Source organism: Ranitomeya imitator, chromosome 1, assembly GCF_032444005.1.
Source record: "Ranitomeya imitator isolate aRanImi1 chromosome 1, aRanImi1.pri, whole genome shotgun sequence".
Taxonomy (NCBI): Eukaryota; Metazoa; Chordata; class Amphibia; order Anura; family Dendrobatidae; genus Ranitomeya; species Ranitomeya imitator.
This window is the reverse complement of record NC_091282.1, coordinates 751635806-751658119: the sequence shown is the minus strand read 5'-3', so window position 1 is coordinate 751658119 and position 22314 is coordinate 751635806.

The window sequence follows — 22314 nt, the reverse complement described above, 5'->3', positions numbered from 1 at the left end:
AAACTTATTTAAGGTGTTTTGTTTCTGCTGATCAAGATGACTGGGTTACCTTTTTGCCGCTTGCCGAATTTGCCCTTAATAATCGGGCTAGTTCTGCTACCTTGGTTTCTCCTTTCTTTTGTAATTTGGGGTTTCATCCTCGTTTTTCCTCTGGTCAGGTGGAGCCTTCTGATTGTCCTGGAGTGGACATGGTGGTGGATAGGTTGCATCAGATTTGGAGTCATGTGGTGGACAATTTGAAGTTGTCCCAGGAGAGGGCTCAGCAGTTTGCTAATCGCCGTCGCCGCGTGGGTCCTCGACTTCGTGTTGGGGACTTGGTGTGGTTGTCTTCTCGTTTTGTTCCTATGAAGGTCTCTTCTCCTAAGTTCAAGCCTCGGTTTATCGGTCCCTATAGGATCTTGGAAATTCTTAACCCTGTGTCGTTTCGTTTGGATCTCCCGGCATCGTTTGCTATTCATAATGTGTTCCATCGGTCGTTGTTGCGGAAGTATGAGGTACCTGTTGTTCCTTCGCTTGAGCCTCCTGCTCCGGTGCTGGTGGAGGGAGAATTGGAGTATGTTGTTGAGAAGATCTTGGATTCTCGTGTTTCCAGACGGAAACTTCAGTATTTGGTCAAGTGGAAGGGTTATGGTCAGGAGGATAATTCTTGGGTGGTTGCCTCTGATGTTCATGCTGCTGATTTGGTCCGTGCATTTCATAGGGCTCATCCTGGTCGCCCTGGTGGTTCTCGTGAGGGTTCGGTGACCCCTCCTCAAGGGGGGGGTACTGTTGTGGATTCTGTTTTTGGGCTCCCTCTGGTGGTTACAGATGGTACTGGGTGACTTGTGTTCTCTGCGGTCTCTGGTGTCCACCTGTTCTATCAGGATATGGGAGTTTCCTATTTAACCTGGCTTTCTTGTCATTTCCTCGCCGGCGATCAATGTAATCAGTGTGTCTTGTTACCTCTGCTTTCCGCTTCTGTAATCATCAGGACAAGCTAAGTTTTTGATTTTCCTGTTCCACGTTTTGCTTTATTTTTGTTTTAGTCCAGCTTGCAGTTATGTGATTCCTTGTTGCTGGTTGCTCTAGTGGGCTGATATTACTCCTCATGTTCCATGAGTTGGCACATGATTTCAGGTAATTTCAGGATGGTTTTTTGTAGGGTTTTTCACTGACCACGCAGTTCACTTTTGTATCCTCTGCTATCTAGTTTTAGCGGGCCTCATTTTGCTGAATCTGTTTTCATTACTACGTATGTGCTTTCCTCTCATTTCACCGTCATTACATGTGGGGGGCTGCTATTTCTGTGGGGTGTTTCTCTGGAGGCAAGAGAGGTCTTTGTTTCTTCTAATAGGGGAAACTAGTCCTTCGGCTGGCTCGAGACGTCTAGAATCATCGTAGGCACGTTCCCCGGCTACTGCTAGTGTTGTGAATTAGGTTCAGGATCGCGGTCAGCTCAGTTTCCATCACCCTAGAGCTTGTTCTGTTTTTTGTGTGCTTGTCCTTTTGTGATTCCCTGCCATTGGGATCATGACACCCCCCACACTACTGGGCTCTGGGCTACCGCCCATATTGACCCTCTTATAATCCGCCCCTGGCAGCACATCATCACACTTTACGTTGTTGTTGGCTGCACATAAGATGTGCTGCCAACAACATAATGATGTATGAGGACATCTTAACCCCTTCATGACCCAGCCTATTTTGACCTTAAAGACCTTGCCATTTTTTGCAATTCTGACCAGTGTCCCTTTATGAGGTAATAACTCAGGAACGCTTCAATGGATCCTAGCGGTTCTGAGATTGTTTTTTCATGACATATTGGGCTTCATGTTAGTGGTAAATTTAGGTCAATAAATTCTGTGTTTATTTGTGATAAAAACGGAAATTTGGTGAAAATTTTGAAAATTTCGCAATTTTCACATTTTGAATTTTTATTCTGTTAAACCAGAGAGTTATGTGACAGAGTTAGTTAATAAATAACATTTCCCACATGTCTACTTTACATCAGCACAATTTTGGAAACAAAATTTTTTTTTGCTAGGAAGTTATAAGGGTTAAAATTTGACCAGCGATTTCTCATTTTTACAACGAAATTTACAAAACCATTTTTTTTAGGGACCACCTCACATATGAAGTCAGTTTGAGGGGTCTATATGGCTGAAAATACCCAAAAGTGAAACCATTCTAAAAACTGCACCCCTCAAGGTGCACAAAACCACATTCAAGAAGTTTATTAACCCTTCAGGTGCTTCACAGCAGCAGAAGCAACATGGAAGGAAAAAATGAACATTTAACTTTTTAGTCACAAAAATGATTTTTCAGCAACAATTTTTTTATTTTCCCAATGGTAAAAGGAGAAACTGAACCACGAAAGTTGTTGTCCAATTTGTCCTGAGTACGCTGATAACTCATATGTGGGGGTAAACCACTGTTTGGGCGCACGGCAGGGCTTGGAAGGGAAGGAGCGCCATTTGACTTTTTGAATGAAAAATTGGCTGCACTCTTTAGCGGACACCATGTCACGTTTGGAGAGCCCCCGTGTGCCTAAAAATTGGAGCTCCCCCACAAGTGACCCCATTTTGGAAACTAGACGCCCCAAGGAACTTATCTACATGCATAGTGAACCCTTTAAACCCCCAGGTGCTTCACAAATTGATCCGTAAAAATGAAAAAGTACTTTTTTTTCACAAAAAAATTGTTTTAGCCTCAATTTTTTTCATTTTCACTTGGACAACAGGATAAAATGGATCCTAAAATTTGTTGGGCAATTTCTCCTGAGTACACTGATACCTCACATGTGGAGGTAAACCACTGTTTGAGCACATGGTAAGGCTCGGAAGGGAAGGAGCGCCATTTGACTTTTTGAATGAAAAATTATCTCCATCGTTAGCGGACACCATGTCGCATTTGGAGAGACCCTGTGTGCCTAAACATTGGAGCTCCCCCACAAGTGACCCAATTTTGGAAACTGGACCCCCCAAGGAACTTATCTAGATGCCTAGTGAGCACTTTAAACCCTCAGGTGCTTCACAAATTGATCCGTAAAAATGAAAAAGTACTTTTTTTTTCACAAAAAAATTATTTTCGCCTCAATTTTTTCATTTTCACATGGGCAATAGGATAAAATGGATCCTAAAATTTGTTGGGCAATTTCTCCCGAGTACGCCGATACCTCATATGTGGGGGTAAACCACTGTTTGGGCACCCGGCAGTGCTCGGAAGGGAAGGCGCGCCTTTTGACTTTTTGAATGGAAAATTAGCTCCAATTGTTAGCGGACACCATGTCGTGTTTGGAGAGCCCCTGTGTGCCTATGCATTGGAGCTCCCCCACAAGTGACCCCATTTTGGAAACTAGACCCCCCAAGGAACTTATCTAGATGCATACTGAGCACTTTAAACCCCCAGGTGATTCACAGAAGTTTATAATGCAGAGCCATGAAAATAAAAAATAATTTTTCTTTTCTCAAAAATGATTTTTTAGCCTGGAATTTCCTATTTTACCAATGGTAATAGGAGAAATTGGACCACAAATGTTGTTGTCCAGTTTGTCCTGAGTACGCAGATACCCCATATGTGGGGGTAAACCACTGTTTGGGCGCACGGCAGGGCTCAGAAGGGAAGGCACGCCATTTGGCTTTTTAAATGGAAAATTAGCTCCAATCATTAGCGGACACCATGTCGCGTTCGGAGAGCCCCTGTGTGCCTAAACATTGGAGATCCCCCACAAATGACCCCATTTTGGAAACTAGACCCCCAAAGGAACTAATCTAGATGTGTGGTGAGCACTTTGAACCCTCAAGTGCTTCACAGAAGTTTATAACGCAGAGCCATGAAAATTAAAAAAAAAATTTATTTTCTCAAAAATTTTTTAGCCCGCTATTTTTTATTTTCCCAAGGGTAACAGGAGAAATTTGACCCCAAAAGTTGTTGTCCAGTTTCTCCTGAGTACGCTGATACCCCATATGTGGGGGTAAACCACTGTTTAGGCACATGCTGGGGCTCGGAAGTGAAGTAGTGATGTTTTGAAATGCAGACTTTGATGGAATGCTCTGCGGGCGTCACGTTGCGTTTGCAGAGCCCCTGATGTGGCTAAACAGTAGAAACCCCCCACAAGTGACCCCATTTTGGAAACTAGACCCCGAAAGGAAGTTATCTAGATGTGAGGTGAGCACTTTGAACCCCCAAGTGCTTCACAGAAGTTCATAACACAGAGCAGTGAAAATAATAAATACGTTTTCTTTCCTCAAAAATAATTATTTAGCCCAGAATTTTTTATTTTCCCAAGGGTTACAGGAGAAATTGGACCACAAAAGTTGTTGTCCAGTTTGTCCTGAGTACGCTGATACCCCATTTGTGGGGGTAAACCACTGTTTGGGCACACGTCGGGGCTCAGAAGGGAAGTAGTGACTTTTGAAATGCAGACTTTGATGGAATGGTCTGCGGGCGTCACGTTGCGTTTGCAGAGCCCCTGGTGTGCCTAAACAGTAGAAACCCCCCACAAGTGACCCCATTTTGGAAACTAGACCCCCAAAGGAACTTATCTAGATATGTGGTGAGCACTTTCAACCCCCAAGTGCTTTACAGAACTTTATAACACAGAGCCGTGAAAATAATAAATACGTTTTCTTTCCTCAAAAATTATTTTTTAGCCCAGAATTTTTTATTTTCCCAAGGGTTACAGGAGAAATTGGACCCCAAAAGTTGTTGTACAGTTTCTCCTGAGTACGCTGATACCCCATGTGTGGGGGTAAACCACTGTTTGGGCACACGTCGGGGCTCAGAAGGGAAGTAGTGACTTTTGAAATGCAGACTTTGATGGAATGGTCTGCGGATGTCACGTTGCGTTTGCAGAGCCCCTGGTGTGCCTAAACAGTAGAAACCCCCCACAAGTGACCCCATTTTAGAAACTAGACCCCCCAAGGAACTTATCTAGATATGTGGTGAGCACTTTGAACTCCCAAGTGTTTCACAGACGTTTACAACGCATAGCCATGAAAATAAAAAATAATTTTTCTTTCCTCAAAAATGATGTTTTAGCAAGCATTTTTTTATTTTCACAAGGATAACAGGAGAAATTGGACCCCAGTAATTGTTGCGCAGTTTGTCCTGAGTATGCTGGTACCCCATATGTGGGGGTAAACCACTGTTTTTTTTTTAATAAAAATTTTTTTTTTTTTTTTTTAAATTTTTTTTTTTTTTTTTCCGTGAGTTTTTTTTTTTTTATTTTTTTTTAATAAAATTTTTTTTTTTTTTTTTTTTCCGTGAGTTTTTTTTTTTTTTTTTTTTTTTTTTTAATAAAAATTTTTTTTTTTTTTTTTTTTTTCTTTCTTCTCTCCATAAGAAGGTGATATTTAATATTGTACACACTGTGAATTGGTTCTATTACTCCGGCTAATGTAATTTTTTGATACACCATTGTGGTTCTTTTTCCATAGACATGTCTTTCTCTTTTGCGGTTCACAGGGGGTTAATCTAATGAATGTTCTGATTGCCCACCTGAATTTTAATCTAAGCACTTGTTGTTTTAGTGTTCTGTGTTGTATAAAATGTTAATATGTGGTCCCATTTTCATGCCATGACTAAGACCTGATGGTCGAAACGCGTCGGCGTTGACCACCTGGGACCCCCATCTCTTTTTTGCAAATGTTTGCATTTTAAAGTGTTTTCAATAAATTGACTTTTTAGAAGATCCATGCTGGAGATTATTTTTTCTTTTTCATTGCTGGCTCTAAACCACTGTTTGGGCGCACGTCGGGGCTCAGAAGTGAGGGAGCACCATTTGACTTTATGAATACAAGATTGGCTGGAATCAATGGTGGCGCCATGTTGCGTTTGGAGACCCCTGATGTGCCTAAACAGTGGAAACCCCTCAATTCTAACTCCAACACTAACCCCAACACACCCCTAACCCTAATCCCAACTGTAGCCATAACCCTAATCACACCCCTAACCACAACCCTAATTCCAACCCTAACCCTAAGGCTATATTCACACTTTGCGGATTTTGCTGCGGATCCGCAGCGGATTTGACCGCTGCAGATCCGCAGCAGTTTCCCATGAGTTTACAGAACAATGTAAACCTATGGGAAACAAAAAACGCAGTGCACATGCTGCGGAAAAAAACGCGCGGAAACGCTGCGGATTACATTCCGCAGCATGTCACTTCTTTTCTGCGGATTTTCACCTGCTCCAATAGAAAACTGCAGATGAAAATCCGCAGAAGAAACCGCAGTAAAAAACGCGATAAATCCGCAGTAAAAACCGCGACGGGTTTTCACTGCGGATTTAGGAATTTTGCTGCGGAAAAATCCGCAGTGGAATCTGCAAAGTGTGCACATAGCCTAAGGCTATGTGCCCACGTTGCGGATTCGTGTGAGATTTTTCAGCATCATTTTTGAAAAATCCGCGGGTAAAGGGCACTGCGTTTTACCTGCGGATTTACCGTGGATTTCCAGTGTTTTTTGTGCGGATTTCACCTGTGGATTCCTATTGAGGAACAGGTGTAAAACGCTGCGGAATCCGCACAAAGAATTGACATGCTGCGGAAAATACAACGCAGCATTTCCGCGTGGTATTTTCCGCACCATGGGCACAGCGGATTTGGTTTTCCATATGTTTACATGGAACTGTAAACCTGATGGAACACTGCTGCGAATCCGCAGCGGCCAATCCGCTGCGGATCCGCAGCCAAATCCGCACCGTGTGCACATAGCCTAATTCTAAAGGTATGTGCACACGCTGCGGAAAACGCTGCGGATCCGCAGCAGTTTCCCATGAGTTTACAGTTCAATGTAAACCTATGGGAAACAAAAATCGCTGTACACATGCTGCGGAAAAACTGCACGGAAACGCAGCGGTTTACATTCCGCAGCATGTCACTTCTTTCTGCGGATTCCGCAGCGGTTTTACAACTGCTCCAATAGAAAATCGCAGTTGTAAAACCGCAGTGAAATGCGCAGAAAAACCGCGGTAAATCCGCGATAAATCCACAGCGGTTTAGCACTGCGGATTTATCAAATCCGCAGCGGAAAAATCCGCAGAGGAACAGAATACGTGTGCACATACCGAAACCCTAACCCTAACCCTAGCCCTAACCCTACCCCTAACCCTAACCCTAACCCTACCCCTAACCCTACCCCTAACCCTACCCCTAACCCTAACCCTAGTTCTTACCCCAACCATTTTGGAAGATGGCGGCGCCCAGGAAAGAAGACGGACGGATCCCGGGAGGTAAGTGTAAGGTGGGGGGGGAGATCAGGGCACGGGGGGAGCGTCGGAGTACGGGGGGTGGATCGGAGCATGTGGGGGTGGATCGGAACACGGGGGGGTGGATTGGAGCACGGGGTGGGGGATCGCTGTGCAGGGGGGTGGATCGGAGCACGGGGGGGATCGCTGTGCGGGGGGGGTGATCGGAGTGCGGGGGGGTTTGATTTGAGCACGGGGGGTGTGATTGGAGCACGGGGGGAGCGGACAGGAGGACGGGGGAGCGGAGCACAGGACGGAGGGGAGCGGACCACAGATCGGGGGGCTAGGGGGGCCATCGGTGGGGTGGGGTGGGTGCACATAAGTGTTTCCAGCCATGGCCGATGATATTGCAGAATCGGCCATGGCTGGATTGTATTATTTCACCAGTTTTTTAGGTGAAATATTACAAATCGCTCTGATTGGCAGTTTCACTTTCAACAGCCAATCAGAGCGATCGTAGCCACGGGGGGGTGAAGCCACCCCCCCTGGGCTAAACTACCACTCCCCCTGTCCCTGCAGATCAGGTGAAATGGGAGTTAACCCTTTCACCCAGCCTGCAGGGACGCGATCTTTCTGTGACACAGCATATGCGTCACAGGTCGGATTGGCACCGACTTTCATGACGCATACGCTGTGTCACAGGTCGGGAAGGGGTTAATGATCTCTTTGTTCTAGAGTTTTTACTAGTATTGCCAACAGGTGAGCAAATCAGAGTCACTCTTCCTGACTGAATGAGCCTTTCCAGTTACACAAAAGCAATCGGCTGATCAAGAGGGTGACAATCAACAGTCGGGCTTCTCTTTTACCTCAGTCCGCCGCCACACTTGCGAGTTTTACGGACGTATGAGCGCAGAAAATACGTCCGTAAAACTCGCAAAACAAATGGCACAATTATTCTCTATGCCCCTGCTCCTATCTGCCGTATTTTACTGATCCGTATTATACGGCTTTCTACGGCCGTAGAAAATCGCAGCATGCTGCGTTTGTCACCGTACTGCGCAAGAAATACGCCAATGAAAGTCTATGGAAGCCTGAAAAATACGGATCACACACGGACCAGCAGTGTGACTTGCGAGAAATACGCAGCGGTGTTAGAGAGAAAAGCCGGTAATTCAGTGCGGTGTACAGTAAAATCACACTGACAGCTTACAGAAGAATAGGTAGAATAGATGTGTACACATAGAATAGGTATATATATATATATATATATGTCAGTGAGACACATATATGTATATATATATTATTACTTCATACAGCGCTAGATAGCTTTAAAGCCGGTAATTCAATTGCCGGCTTTTGCTATCTCCTTCCTAAACCTGACATGATATGAGACATGGTTTACATACAGTAAACCATCTCATATCACCATTTTTTTTTTGCATATTCCACACTACTAATGTTAGTAGTGTGTATATGCAAAATTTGGCCGTTCTAGCTATTAAATTAAAGGGATAAATGGCGAAAAAAATTGGCGTGGGCTCCCGCGCAATTTTCTCTGCCAGAGTAGTAAAGCCAGTGACTGAGGGCAGATATTAATAGCCTGGAGGGGGTCCATGGTTATTGCCCCCCCCCCCCCCTGGCTAAAAACACCTGCCCCCAGCCACCCCAGAAAAGGCACATCCGGAAGATGCGTCTATTCTGGCACTTGGCCACTCTCTTCCCATTCCCGTGTAGCGGTAGGATATGGGGTAATGAAGGGTTAATGCCACCTTGCTATTGTAAGGTGACATTAAGCCAGATTAATAATGGAGAGGCGTCAATTATGACACCTATCCATTATTTTTTTTGTTTAAATAGTTTTTTATTGAAAGCAAACATGTACAATACAATTTATGCACTGTCCAGTATTTTACAAAAATTTTAACATTTTCCAAACCCCCAACAATCCCAAACACCTATCCATTATTAATCCAATACTAGTAAAGGGTTAAAAAAATACACAAACGCATTATTAAAAATTATTTTAATGAAATAAAAACAAAGGTTGTTGTAATATTTTATTCAACGCCCAATCCAATCACTGAAGACCCTCGTTCTGTAACAAAAAAACATAATAAACCAACAATATCCTTACCTTCCGCAGATCTGTAAAGTCCAACGATGTAAATCCATCTGAAGGGGTTAAAATATTTTGCAGCCACGAGCTTTGCTAATGCAATGTAGTTCGTGGCTGCAAAACCCCAGGGAATGAAGTTAAAGTAGGTCAATGACCTATATTTACCTTCATTTGCGGTGAGGCGCCCTCTGCTGGTTGTTCCTAGATCGTGGGAACTTTCCTAGAAAGCTCCCAGGCTCCAGTTCATAAGAGGCGCCCTCTGCTGGTTGTCCTCATATGAACTCGAGCCTGGGAGCTTTCTAGGAAAATTCCCACGATCTAGGAACAACCAGCAGAGGGCGCCTCACCGCAAATGAAGGTAAATATAGGTCATTGACCTACTTTACCTTTATTCCCCGGGGTTTTGCAGCCACGAACAACGTTGCATTAGCAAAGCTCGTGGCTGCAAAATATTTTAACCCCTTCAGATGGATTTACATCATTGGACTTTACAAATCTGCGGAAGGTAAGGATATTGTTGGTTTATTATGATTTTTTTGTTACAGAACGAGGGTCTTCAGTGATTGGATTGGGCGTTGAATAAAATATTACAACAACCTTTGTTTTTATTTCATTAAAATAATTTTTAATAATGTGTTTGTGTATTTTTTTAACCCTTTACTAGTATTGGATTAATAATGGATAGGTGTCATAATTGACGCCTCTCCATTATTAATTTGGCTTAATGTCACCTAACAATAGCAAGGTGGCATTAACCCTTCATTACCCCATATCCCACCGCTACACAGGAATGGGAAGAGAGTGGCCAAGTGCCAGAATAGGTGCATCTTCCAGATGTGCCTTTCTGGGGTGGCTGGGGGCAGATATTTTTAGCCAGGGGGGTCCAATAACCGTGGACCCTCTCCAGGCTATTAATATCTGCCCTCAGTCACTGGCTTTACTACTCTGGCGGAGAAAATTGTGCGGGAGCCCACGCCAATTTTTTCCGCCATTTAACCCTTTAATTTAGTAGATAGAACGGACAAATTTTGCATATACACACTACTAACATTAGTAGTGTGGAATATGCAAAAAAAATGAGGATATGACATGGTTTACTGTATGTAAACCATGTCACAAATCATGTCGGGTTTAGGAAGGAGAGAGCAAAAGCCGGTAATTGAATTACCGGCTTTAAAGCTATCTCGCGCTGGAAGAAATATTAATATATACAGTGGGGCAAAAAAGTATTTAGTCAGTCAGCAATAATGCAAATTCCACCACTTAAAAAGATGAGAGGCGTCTGTAATTTACATCATAGGTAGACCTCAACTATGGGAGACAAACTGAGAAAAAAAAATCCAGAAAATCACATTGTCTGTTTTTTTAACATTTTATTTGCATATTATGGTGGAAAATAAGTATTTGGTCAGAAACAAAATTTCATCTCAATACTTTGTAATATATCCTTTGTTGGCAATGACAGAGGTCAAACGTTTTCTGTAAGTCTTCACAAGGTTGCCACACACTGTTGTTGGTATGTTGGCCCATTCCTCCATGCAGATCTCCTCTAGAGCAGTGATGTTTTTGGCTTTTCGCTTGGCAACACGGACTTTCAACTCCCTCCAAAGGTTTTCTATAGGGTTGAGATCTGGAGACTGGCTAGGCCACTCCAGAACCTTGAAATGCTTCTTACGAAGCCACTCCTTCGTTGCCCTGGCGGTGTGCTTTGGATCATTGTCATGTTGAAAGACCCAGCCACGTTTCATCTTCAATGCCCTTGCTGATGGAAGGAGGTTTGCACTCAAAATCTCACGATACATGGCCCCATTCATTCTTTCATGTACCCGGATCAGTCGTCCTGGCCCCTTTGCAGAGAAACAGCCCCAAAGCATGATGTTTCCAGCACCATGCTTTACAGTAGGTATGATGTTTGATGGATGCAACTCAGTATTCTTTTTCCTCCAAACACGACAAGTTGTGTTTCTACCAAACAGTTCCAGTTTGGTTTCATCAGACCATAGGATATTCTCCCAAAGCTCCTCTGGATCATCCAAATGCTCTCTAGCAAACTTCAGACGGGCCCGGACATGTACTGGCTTAAGCAGTGGGACACGTCTGGCACTGCAGGATCTGAGTCCATGGTGGCGTAGTGTGTTACTTATGGTAGGCCTTGTTACATTGGTCCCAGCTCTCTGCAGTTCATTCACTAGGTCCCCCCGTGTGGTTCTGGGATTTTTGCTCACCGTTCTTGTGATCATTCTGACCCCACGGGGTGGGATTTTGCGTGGAGCCCCAGATCGAGGGAGATTATCAGTGGTCTTGTATGTCTTCCATTTTCTAATTATTGCTCCCACTGTTGATTTCTTCACTCCAAGCTGGTTGGCTATTGCAGATTCAGTCTTCCCAGCCTGGTGCAGGGCTACAATTTTGTTTCTGGTGTTATTGACAGCTCTTTGGTCTTCACCATAGTGGAGTTTGGAGTCAGACTGTTTGAGGGTGTGCACAGGTGTCTTTTTATACTGATAACAAGTTTAAACAGGTGCCATTACTACAGGTAATGAGTGGAGGAAAGAGGAGACTCTTAAAGAAGAAGTTACAGGTCTGTGAGAGCCAGAAATCTTGATTGTTTGTTTCTGACCAAATACTTATTTTCCACCATAATATGCAAATAAAATGTTAAAAAACAGACAATGTGATTTTCTGGATTTTTTTTTCTCAGTTTGTCTCCCATAGTTGAGGTCTACCTATGATGTAAATTACAGACGCCTCTCATCTTTTTAAGTGGTGGAACTTGCACTATTGCTGACTGACTAAATACTTTTTGCCCCACTGTATATATATATATATATACATATATATAATATATAGACAGTATATATATATATATTTTTTTTTTTTTTCACATGGGTCCCGCAGTACGGATGCCATACGGATTACATACGGAGGATGCCATGCGCAAAAAACGCTGACACACCCTGCCTACAGAGGAGCTACGGACCACTATTTTGGGGACTTTTCAGCGTATTACGGCTGTAATATACAGACCGTATTGTTTTACGCTGTGTGTGACGCCGGCCTAAGATTGATGGATAGTGCTCGGTCTGCTCTGGAGCTAGCAGTGTTTCTTTGTATTCATGTCTGTATGTGGGTTTTTTCAGTTGGTCTCATTACACCTCCCTGTACAAAGGATACTTTACCCGTGGAACAGAAGAGAGATAATAGTCACAATTATATAGCACAGGAGCCAGTTATTGATTTTTCATGGATTGCTAACAACACCAATTATTTTAATAAGTAGTGTTTAACCCCTTCACCCCCGGAGCTTTTTCCCCTTTTTCATTTTCGTGTTTTGCTCCCCTCCTTCCCAGAGCCATAACTTTTTTATTTTTCCGTCAATATGGCCATGTGAGGGCTTATTTTTTGCGGGACGAGATGTACTTTTGAACAATACAATTGGTTTTACCATGCCGTGTAACAGAAAACAGGAAAAAAAATCCAAGTGTGATAAAATTGCAAAAAAAGTGCAATCTCACACTTGTTTTTTGTTTGGCTTTTTTGCATGGTTCACCAAATGCTAAAACTAACCTGCCATTATGATTCTCCAGGTCATTACGAGTTCATAGACACCTAACATGTCTAGGTTATTTTTTATCTAAGTGGTGAAAAAAAATTCCAAAATTTGCTTTAAAAAAATAAATAAATAAATTAAAAAATTGCGCAATTTTCCGATACCCGTAGCGTCTCCAATTTTCGTGATCTGGGGTCAGGTGAGAGCTTATTTTTTGCGTGCCGAGCTGACGTTTTTAATGATACTGTTTTGGTGTAGATATGTTCTTTTGATCGCCCGTTATTGCATTTTAATGCAATGTCGCGGCGACCAAAAAAACGTAATTTTGGCATTTTCATTATTTTTCTCGCTACGCCATTTAGAGGTCAGGTTAATCTTTTGTTTTTATTGATAGATCGGGCGATTCTGAGCGCGGCGATACCAAATATGTGTATGTTTAATTTTTTTTTAATTGTTTTATTTTGATTGGGGCGAAAGGGGGGTGATTTGAACTTTTATATAGTTTTTATTTTTTTAATCACTTTTTTTTTTAATTTTGGCATGCTTCAATAGCCTCTATAGGAGGCTAGAAGCATGCACAACTCGATCGCCTCTGAAGAAAAGTGAATGGAGAAAGCTGTGGATGCACAGCCACATCTCCATTCAAGATACTTCCCCTGACGAAGCCTCATTAAGGAGGCGATACGCGTGGGGTTAGGGTCCACTGTCTCTCCCCCTGGACACCTCAGCTTATCGGACATAGGTTGGTACAGGTTTGGGTTGGGGATATCTTGCCCTCACTACTTAGGCTCTTATTTTTTTTTCCCTTCATATGGGCAGGTGGGTGGTCATTATTTGACACACTTGCCTGTGGGTTCTGCGGGATATATATCCATTTTATAATAGGCTTGTATTCAGAGTCCTCATGAGCCATTAGGTAGGTGTTTACCAGCATACATGTCCATATAGGGTGTATATTCCCTATGGACATATTGATAGGCTGTATAATTATTGCTATGTATATACACATGTATTTATGTCCAGGTGGTTTACAGTGGTTCTATGTTTTTAATTGTTTTTATTGTCTATGCCAATAAAGTGTTTTTTGCATGTTCATATACCGGGTGGTGTGCAATTTTTGTAGCAGCGTCTTTCTTCTCCCTTTTTGTCATTTACTATGCTGCTACTTGCACCCCCCTTTTATGTGTATAGTTTATAGCTGTGCGCCAGTTCTTTTGGTATGTTCATTACCCATTGTACCAGGCAATGCAGTTTGTTGACCTTTAAACATAGAAGATAAACTATGCAAATTGATTAAATGCTCAAACAATGAGAGTTGACCTCATCCCACCTTCCCCTGCCCTACGGATGATGGCCTGAAGGACAGATGTGGGTATAAAAAGGGACCTTTATTCTTCTGCAGAGAGACTGTACAGAACAGCAGCCAGGACACAATTGTTTCAACCAAAGGGATAGATATTTGAGGAGGAATACACATCTGATCCATTGACCATCACTAAACTCATGGAGACATTCGGAGAAGCCAGGTTGGTACCATCCGGTCACCTGGCCTCATGGAGACATTCGGAGAAGCCAGGTTGGGACCATCTGGTCACCTGGCCTCATGGAGATGTTCGGAGAAGCCATGTTGGGACCATTGAGTCACCTGGCCACATGGACAGGTTCCGAGAATCCAGGTTAGGACCATCACCTGGCCCCATGGAGATGTTCGGAGAAGCCAGATTGGGACAATCAGGTCACCTTGGCCATACCTCAATGGACTGTCAGTTTCCTACGCTTGTGGTTACTGGTGGGGGTAGTCGGCCTTGGATGCCCTGAAGTCACAGCTGCTCTTATACCAGAGAGCCGGTGGAAGAGTGAAACTCTGGAAATTGCACTATTTTGTGTACTTGCTGAAACTGTACTATATGTTATTGTATATTGGTGGTTCTAGTATTATTCAGTGGAATGAGCCCTTGTCCATACGGTCTTTATAAAGACAGCCAGGCCAGCGGACTAGAGCAACCATTGACCCTCATGTCTCCACAGTGTGCTATCTATGTTTTTTTCGATATGATAGGTCATGTACACAAGCCTGTATAAGAGGCCAATACAGCAAACTGCAATATTGTAGTGTATTGCACACATCAAGAGATCGCAGGTTCAAGTTCCCTAAGAAGACTAATTGGAAAAGTAAAACATACATTTAAAAACATAATATTTATGTTCAGTATATAAACATGTTTAAATCATCTTCCCACCAAAAGGTAAATAGCAAAATCTAAAGGTTACATATAATAATAATAATTACCGTATTTTCCGGCGTATTAGACAACTTTAAAACCCCTGAAAATCTTCTCAAAAGTCGGGGGCCATCTTATAGGCCGGGTGTCGTCTTTAGTGAAGCAAGCTGCAGGCGTCCGGGAGAGAGAGTGGCCTGCACCGCTTCACTGCAGTCCTCAGTAGAGATGGGTGAACCCGAACAGTAAAGTTCCGTACTGTTTGGGTTCACCGAATACCGGGTGTTTGTCGCGCTGTCATGTGCATGACAGCGTGGAAAACACCACTTCTGATCGGCAAGGAAATCATCCGCGCTGGTCAGAGAGCCGCGGTTCCCACGCTGTCAGAAGATATTGATTGGAGGTAAAATGTTTACCTCTGGTCACTGGTGTCAGCTGATGGGACTTCTGCTCCCATCATCCGACACCTGCTACCGCCAATTACAGTGAGAGCAGAAGCGGCGGATGGGAGAATTCATCAACCACTCCTGCGCTGTAAATAAATATATAAAAAAAAGGCGTGGGTTCTCCTGGGGGCTGCAACTCTCAGTTGTCAACTTCAGCAAGGTTGGTTTTCAAGAATAGAGGGGTCCCCATGTTGTATTTTTAAAAGTATTTAAATAAATAATTTAAAAAACGCGTGGGCTCCCCCCCATTTTTTACAACCAGCTGCCCAGAAAAGGCACAGCAATTAGATGCGTCAATTCTGGCGCTTTCCCACTCTTCCCGCTTGCCCTGTAGCAGTGGCAAGTGGGGGGATAGTTGTGGGGGCTGATGTAACCTTTTTATTGTCCAGTGACATCAAGCCCACGGCTTAGTAATGGAGAGGCATCTATAAGACAGGTATCCATTACTAATCCTATAGTCACGTAAGAAAACACAGATACCCAGAAAAAAGTCCTTAATTGAAAGAATGACACAGACTCCTTTACTAATCTCAATTAAACCATACTTACGACCTCGCCTAATTCCACCAAAGTCATCGATCTCCTGTAATAAACCAAAAGTAAAAAAACAACAATATATCATACCTGCCCGTCATTCTGTCCCACGCCGTAATCCAAGTATGGGGGATAAACAGTTTTCAACCTGGACGTTGCCAACATGCATCCATCCAGGCTGAAAACCACTGGTGAATGAGCTGCTGCCAGTGCAGCCTCAGTGACTAGCGGTGACATCACTAAGGCTGCTTTCCCAGCTGGGCTGAACTGCGGTGACCTCTCACGGTACTGGCAGGGATGTCACCGAGGTCACGGCAGTTCAGCCCGGCTGGGAACGGAGCCTCAGTGACCGGACGAAACCTCACCACCAGTCTCTGAGGCTGTGCTTGCAGCAGCTCAGTCACCAGTCGTTTTCAGCCTGGACGGTCGCATCTTGGCACCGTCCAGGTTGAAAACTCTTTATCCCCCAGACATCACCGCGAATGAAGGTAACTACAGGTCATTGACCTACTTTACATTCATTCACTGGGGTTTTACAGCCACGAGCACAGCTGCATTAGCAGAGCTCCTGCCTGTAAAAAAAATTAACCCCTTCAGATGGATTTACATCGTGGGATGTGACAGAACGACGGAAGGTATGACATATTGTTGTTTTTTATTTTACATTTGTTACAGAGTGAGGGTCTTCAGGTGGATTACCAGGATAATAAAATATTCCAACAACCTGTGTTTTTATTTCAGGTAAAAGGGTTCAGTAAAATACGGCAGATAGGAGCTGGGCCATAGAGAATCATTGTACCATGTGCAATCCGTATTTTCTGCCCCTCTCATACGTCCGTAATACTCGTTAGTGTGAGACCGGCCTAAAGGGTTAGTATGTTCGGGAGGGGGGTTGCAATTCTTTTATCTTTCTATTTTTTTTTTAGATATTTTTAGCTTGATTTATGACCAGAGACCACATCAAAGTTGAATGTGCAGGATAATAAAAAGCATCTATTACAAATCAAGATGAAAGTATAATAATACTAGGATATGGGGGCACCACAGAATATCCAGCAAAGGGATCCAACCCAGACCTGAGAAAATGAATATACAAGAAACAAAAGAAAAAGCACAGGCCATATGAAATGGGGATCACCAAACAAAAGAAAAAGCACAGGCCATATGAAATGGGGATCACCAAACCAAATCAAGATGAAAGGCTACAGGCTACAAGGAGCAGCAATCCAATTTTGATGGTGCTGCAAGGAAATCAAAGACTTGATGCCAAATTCGAACAAACATATTATATGATATGGGGGGGGGAGTCTCAGCAGCAGTTATATTGGGGGTGGTCTTTTTTCAGTAAATATTGGGCTAACTGCAGCGGTATAACATGATGTAATGTTGGCAACATTTCTTTTTTAATCTTATCTGACAACATATTTGCACTGCTGTGCTATTTTTAAATAATTACCAATAACAGCCACCTGGAGCAATTCTCAAGTTACAAGTGTAATCTCATGTGTATTTGTCACCTGGCGCTCTTGCCATATTATAAATATGATACCAACATATGTTTTCTCATCCAATATGAAAATAGTAGATTATATTAAAACCAAAAAAAAGAGTAATGTAAAATGACAATACAAAGCAAAATCTAAGTTTCAATAAACCACACACACTAGATACCCTTCAATTACTTTTGTGACAGTGAGTGACAGTTTCCTTCTTGTGTATACAGGGAGGGAGCTGTCACTCAATGGGAGCAGGGCAGGGAGGAGCCACCAGGGACCAGATTCTTGCACCAGTCACCCAAGTGGCATGGTCCCTGATTGGCTATTAAATACATATAAGACCGGTTTCACACGCCAGTGGCTACGATACGTGTGGTGACAGTTTCCTCACGTACTGGAGACACTGACACACGTAGACACATTAAAATAAATGTGTCTCTGCAGATGTCAGCATGTTTTCACGGACCGTGTATCCGTGTGCAATACACAGAGACATGTGAGACTGGCCTAAAACATTCTTAGCTGATATGAGGGCTCACTTTAAGGAATTCTCACAGAAACTTTCTGCAACAATCCAGCTATGTGTGAATGGCCACTATAATTTATGGCCAAACCTTAGGATTGGCCATCAATGTCAATGGAGGTCCTACTCCTGGCACTTACAGTAATCAGCTAAATCAAGGGTTCACAGAGTTTCAGATCCAATGAAAAACGGATTCGCAGCAGTTTTCCATGAGTTTACAGTACCATGTAAACCTATGGAAAACAAAATCCGCAGTGCACATGCTGCAGAAAAAAATGTGCGGAAACGCTGCGTTGTTTATTCCGCAGCATGCCAATTCTTTGTGCGATTTCACCTGCGGTTTTACACCTGCGGATTCCTATTGAGGAGCAGGTGTAAAACCGCAGGTGAAATCGCGGAAAAATCACGGTAAATCCGCAGTGCGGATTTCCTGCGGATTTTCCAAAATCAGTGAAAAATCCGCACACCTTTCCTCAACGTGTGCACATACCCTCAAGGTAGATAAACAATATTAGGCTAGGTTCCCATTGCATTAGGGCAATCCATTTAGCGCATAGCGCTAGTGGATTGCACTAATGCAATGTATTTTTTGGGGTCGCGTTTAACGTCCCCGCTAGCGCAGATCCCCTATCTGCGAGAGTGGGGAACGGACCTCGGGCGCGCCTCGGACGCTGCAAGCAGTGTCCGAGGCGCGTCACAAAAGAACGGCACATCGCTAGCGCGTGCCGAAAGTGGCACGCGCTAGCTATGCGCGTTAACATTGCTGCCAATGGGTGCGCTAACGGACGCGTTGCACGGCGTTAATTTCGCCGTGCAACGCTGTCCGTTAGCGCTGTCCCATTAACGCAATGGGAACCTAGCCTTAGGCTATGTGCAAACTGATTTTTTTTTTTTTAAAGAGTTCTCTTGGAGCAGGTCCACTTAAAAAAAAAAACTGAAAGATTGCTCAAAAAACACTTTAGAGGCTCTTTCTATTTACTTCTAAAACCAAATTTGCTGTCCACATGTTCAGTCTTTTGAGTATTTTTTTCCACTTAAGGTTTTGAAAAACACCTGGTGGGGAAAAAAAGAAAGTGAATTTCACTTTCTTGAATCGGCTCCTAGCGGAAAACGCTCCAAACTAGGCATTGTACAATGAAAAGGATGCAAAAAATGTTTCAGGGAAAAAACTCTCCTAAAACGTTTAAAAAACTCTTCAAAGCCTTCTTTAGAAAACAAAATACTCCTACAAAAACATCCCAAATAATTGGGGTTTTCCACTAAAAAACTAGTTTTTTGACTACCTAAAATAAAAACCTTTTGTGTGTAGATCAGACTAAAATCAACCGAACGATATCGAAGGGTCTGTCTGACAGTCTAATGATGATGGAGGGTAGAAGGAGCAGGCAAGTCTGATTCTGATGCTGATTCGCTCCTGATGCGCTCCTGTGTTTATAGAAGAGTTGGGCAAGAAGGCTGCCGGCTGAACCACCATTTGGCCGATAGCCATCTAATGTGTATGCTGGGCTTTAGACTAGTAAGACTGTGGAATTCCTCCCTCCTTATGTACTCGTGTGCCTTGTTATCTGCTCATGTTTAATGTATTTGTCTATATTTGCCCCGTATTCACATGTAAAGCGCCATGGAATAAATGGCGCTATAAAAATGTATAATAATAAAAATAATAATTCCTGACAGCAAGATGTGGTAATGGCAGACACTATATCAGTATTTTAAAAACTTGTGATTACTTTGCTCATAACAAATTACATTGCTGTTTATTAGTGATGAACAAATGTGCTCAAAATAGGTGTTATCTGAGCATACTCGAAAAATATGTTTGAGTCCCTGTGGCTGTTTGTCTTGTGGCTGTTTGACAGTTGCAACACATACAGGGTGTGAGATTTGGGAGAATGGTATCTAATTAACATAATTTTGATATCTGATGGAATTCTCTACCAGATACAGTTTGGCCCAAAAATACTTGCTACAAACTCAGCCCCCACCTTTTAATTACTGTAGCTTAAGCAACTAGGCCTTTGAAACTCTTTCCAGGGGGTCAAAAAGCATAGATCCTGTGTCCCCAGTAATTATCACAGGGGAGTGAACTCTTGTGCAGTTACCAGCCAACTGGTTTCCTTTGCTTGACTTATGCTGACATGCAGACATATTTTCACCACAGGTCAGAGGTCCCCAGCACAAGGCTCTGTGATATTGAATCTAGAAAATTACCTACAATAAAATAATGCAATATCTCTGAACCTAGCCGAGCACATAATCGGAATCTGCATTCCTTTCCCACAAGCCCATACCATGCAGCCAGCTCTGGAAATCTGCTTCCAGAAAACCACGCACTCAGATATGAGATGAGAGTGGCTGCACAGCCCAAGGGTTGGTGCACCGTGTGAAACGGGGCAGCCTAGGGGAAAATAGGCAGCTCCCCATTTTGGATTCAGTTTTTCTACTGGCAGGAGGCCTGTTAGCTGACGCAAAAGAGAAACATGTAACAAAGATTTGGACCTGTGATCCATCAGTGCCTCCCCTGTACACTTGTATATTTGTTCGTATATATATATATATATATATATATATATATATATATATATATATATATATATATATATATACAGTACAGACCAAAAGTTTTGAATTAACACATATGGAATTATATACTTAACAAAAAAGTATGAAACAACTGAAATTATGTCTTATATTCTAGGTTCTTCAAAGTCGCTACCTTTTGCTTTGATGACTGCTTTGCACGTTTTTGGCATTCTCTTGATGAGCTTCAAGAGGTAGTAACTGGGAATGGTCTTCCAACAATCTTGAACGAGTTCCCAGAGATGCTTAGCACTTGTTGGCCCTTTTGCCTTCACTCTGCGGTCCAGCTCACCCCAAACCATCTCGATTGGGTTCAGGTCTGGTGACTGTGAAGGCCAGGTCATCTGGCGTAGCACTCCATCACTATCCTTCTTGGTCAAATAGCCCTTACACAGCCTGGAGGTGTGTTTGGGGTTATTGTCCTGTTGAAAAATAAATGATGGTCCAACTAAACACGGATGGAATAGCATGCCGCTGCAAGATGCTGTGGTAGCCATGCTGGTTCAGTACGCCTTCAATTTTGAATAAATCCCCAACAGTATCACCAGAAAAGCACCCCCACACCATCACACCTCCTCCTCCATGCTTCACAGTGGGAAACAGGCATGTAGAGTCCATCCTTTTCTGCTTCACACAAAAACACGGTGGTTGGAACCAAAGATCTCAAATTTGGACTTATTCAGAACAAAGCACAGATTTCCACTGGTCTAATGTTCATTCCTTGTGTTCTTTAGCCCAAACAAGTCTCTTCTGCTTGTTGCCTGTCCTTAGCAGTGGTTTCCTAGCAGCTATTTTACCATGAAGGCCTGCTGCACAAAGTCTCCTCTTAACAGTTGTTGTAGAGATGTGTCTGCTGCTAGAACTCTGTGTGGCATTGACCTGGTCTCTAATCTGAGCTGCTGTTAACCTGCGATTTCTGAGGCTGGTGACTCGGATGAACTTATCCTCAGAAGCAGAGGTAACTCTTGGTCTTCCTTTCCTGGGGCGGTCCTCATGTGAGCCAGTTTCTTTGTAGCGCTTGATGGTTTTTGCAACTGCACTTAGGAACACTTTCAAAGTTTTCCCAATTTTTCAGACTGACTGACCTTCATTTCTTAACTTAGCTGCTTTTAATTACCATAATACAAATTCTAACAGTCTATTCAGTAGGACTATCAGCTGTGTGTCCACCAGACTTCTGCACAACACAACTGATGGTCCCAACCCCATTTATAAGGCAAGAAATCCCACTTATTAAGCCTGACAGGGCACACCTTTGAAGTGAAAACCATTCCCAGTGACTACCTCTTGAAGCTCATCAAGAGAATGCCAAGAGTCTGCAAGGCAGTCATCAAAGCAAAAGGTGGCTACTTTGAAGAACCTAGACTATAAGACATAATTTCAGTTGCTTGACACTTTTTTGTTAAGTATATAATTCCACATGTGTTAAATCATAGTTTTGATGCCTTCAGTGTGAATGTACAATTTTCATAGTCATGAAAATATAGAAAAATCTTTAAATGAGAAGGTGTGTCGAAACTTTTGGTCTGTACTGTATATATATATATATATATATATATATATACCTGTATCTTTCTAGTGCGCCTTTCGGCGATGAAATATAAAATTAATCTTGGGTTGCTCTTTTATCTCAATTCACGAATCCTCACCTCCGCACACTCGGTCGGTTATTATACGCTACCT